The following is a 2,255-nucleotide window of genomic DNA, read 5'->3' as shown; positions in this document are numbered from 1 at the left end:
AGAGTGAATACACATACTATACAGAGATGCTATATGAGAAACCAATGTGAGTTTGGAACATTGAACAATGTAAATCTATTCTAGTAGACCTCAACAATGGAACTATGATCAGTAGAAATGGCCATGACATGGGACCTTTAAGGGTCTATTTAAGGGTTTACTCACTTGAAGGTCTCCTCTATCTCTATCTTAACGGTTTAGTAAAGGGTTTATTAAGGGTTTATTTAAGGGTATAAATGGTTATATTAACGGTCTATTTAAGGGTTTATTAAGGGTTTATTTAAGGGTTTGTTTAAGGATTACTCACTTGGAGGTATCCTATTTATATTAACGGTCTAATTAAGGGTTTATTTAAGGGTTTATTAAAGGATTACTCACTTGAAGGTCTCCTCTATCTCCGCGACGCTAGTCTCCTTCTCGACCACCAGGAAGTTGGGCTTCCGGTTCTTATTGAGCTCGCCCACCCCCCCCAGCAGGAACCCGGTGCACGTGTCCTCATCCCCGATCACCGCGATCAGTTTACCGCGAGCAGACATCTCTAAAGGTGTTCAGAACGAGAGAGACAGAGAAAAACACCTGAGAATCAGCTGCTTCTTCACAGAGTCACGTGAGGTCAGCTGATCAACACTTCCGCTTCCGGCTGCTTCCGTCACTGAAAAACATTAAGACATAAATAAAATAGATAAATAATAATAAAACAGTTAACCAGCTGTGGTGCTTTAACCAATTAAACAAGTGTTGAGTGTCAAACTAATACAAAGGAAAACTCGTGAAATAAAATCCGGATAAAATAAAACATCTTCCCGTTCAGACCGCACTGTGCTGCCTTCAGGTGCACATCGTTAATCTCAGCTTCAACTCTTACTTAGTCACGAAACTAAACGTTTTCATTAGTTTTTAATAACTGTGTATATATATTGTTGTAACGCGAGGTGCTTCTAATATACTAGAACTCAGACAGCTCCCCATTACATTCCTCAATACAAAAGATCACACTGCACATGCTCAAACATAGTTAAACTCTGTGTCTTGTATTCTCCGACAGCACCTGAAAGCCTCAAGAGTCACGTGAACATCACGTGAGAGACAGAAATGCAGCTGAGCGACGCTTCTTAAAGAACAGAGGAACACAACAAAAACAACAATAATGGTGATTTTTTAATGTGTCTGTTTTTATCATGATTTATACTTTTAATGAGCTCTCAGAGCCAAAACTACTAATACTTCAAGTGGTAATAAACCGCAATTGTCTCAGTAAAACGTTTGTGGAACTACTGCTACAGTTATCATTAGCCTGTTAGCTCTGATCCTCTGTGTTTACAGACAGTAGGTTTATAGCATTAGCTCTGATTATTAGCCTGTTAGCTCTGATCATTAGCCTGTTAGCTCTGATCATTAGCCTGTTAGCTCTGGTCATTCGCCTGTTAGCTCTGATCATTAGCCCGTTAGCTCTGGTCTTTAGCCTGACAGGTCATTAGCCTGTTAGCTACAGACAACAGGTTTATAGCATTAGCCTGTTAGCTCTGGTCCTCTGTGTTCCCAGACAGCAGGTTTATAGCATTAGCTCTGACCATTAGCTCTTGTCATTAGCCTGTTAGCTCCTGTTAGCTCCTGTCATTAGCCTGTTAGCTCCTGTCATTAGCCTGTTAGCTCCTGTTAGCTCTGGTCATTAGCCTGTTAGCTCCTGTTAGCTCTGGTCTCTGTGTTCCCAGACAGTGGGTTTATAGCATTAGCCTATTAGCCTGTTAGCTCCTGTCATTAACCTGTTAGCTCCTGTCATTAGCCTGTTAGCTCCTGTTAGCTCTGGTCATTAGCCTCTAGGCTCTGGTCTCTGTTCCCAGACGGCCTCTCTGACTGCAGGTCTGGACAGGATCCAGGATCAGATCGGCTACCTGGTGATCAGCGAGGAGGGGGTGCTGGCCGTGAGTCACGCACACTACACTAACACCACGTATTATAAAAACCACAAAACTACCAAACTAACGTCTTCTTCTTCTCTGGTTTTGTAGTTCTGGTCTTATAATGTAGTTCCAGAATCACATCAATCATAGGATTTAAATAAAAGTGTGTGTGTGCACTAGGTGTGGATAGTAACGTGTGTGTGTGTGTGTGTGGATAGTAACGTGTGTGTGGATAGTAACGTGTGTGGATAGTAACGTGTGTGTGTATAGTAACGTGTGTGTGTGTGTGGATAGTAACGTGTGTGTGTGGATAGTAACGTGTGTGTGTGTGGATAGTAACGTGTGTGTGTGTGT

The 2,255-nt window shown here is 42.0% G+C and overlaps 1 long non-coding RNA gene across 1 annotated transcript; it reads left to right on the top strand.

The window, feature by feature from the left end:
* Positions 1-8: 8 nt before the first annotated feature.
* On the top strand, positions 9-1,869 carry LOC104942214 (uncharacterized). Its single transcript, XR_797978.1, has 3 exons — positions 9-46; positions 1,046-1,150; positions 1,842-1,869. It is a non-coding gene; the product is annotated as an uncharacterized lncRNA (long non-coding RNA).
* The last annotated feature ends 386 nt before the right edge of the window (positions 1,870-2,255 follow it).

The sequence above is a fragment of the Notothenia coriiceps genome, unplaced genomic scaffold (genome assembly GCF_000735185.1).
Source record: "Notothenia coriiceps isolate Sejong01 unplaced genomic scaffold, NC01 NC01_scaffold00004346, whole genome shotgun sequence".
Lineage (NCBI taxonomy): Eukaryota > Metazoa > Chordata > Actinopteri > Perciformes > Nototheniidae > Notothenia > Notothenia coriiceps.
This window is presented reverse-complemented; position numbering and strand designations above follow the sequence as displayed.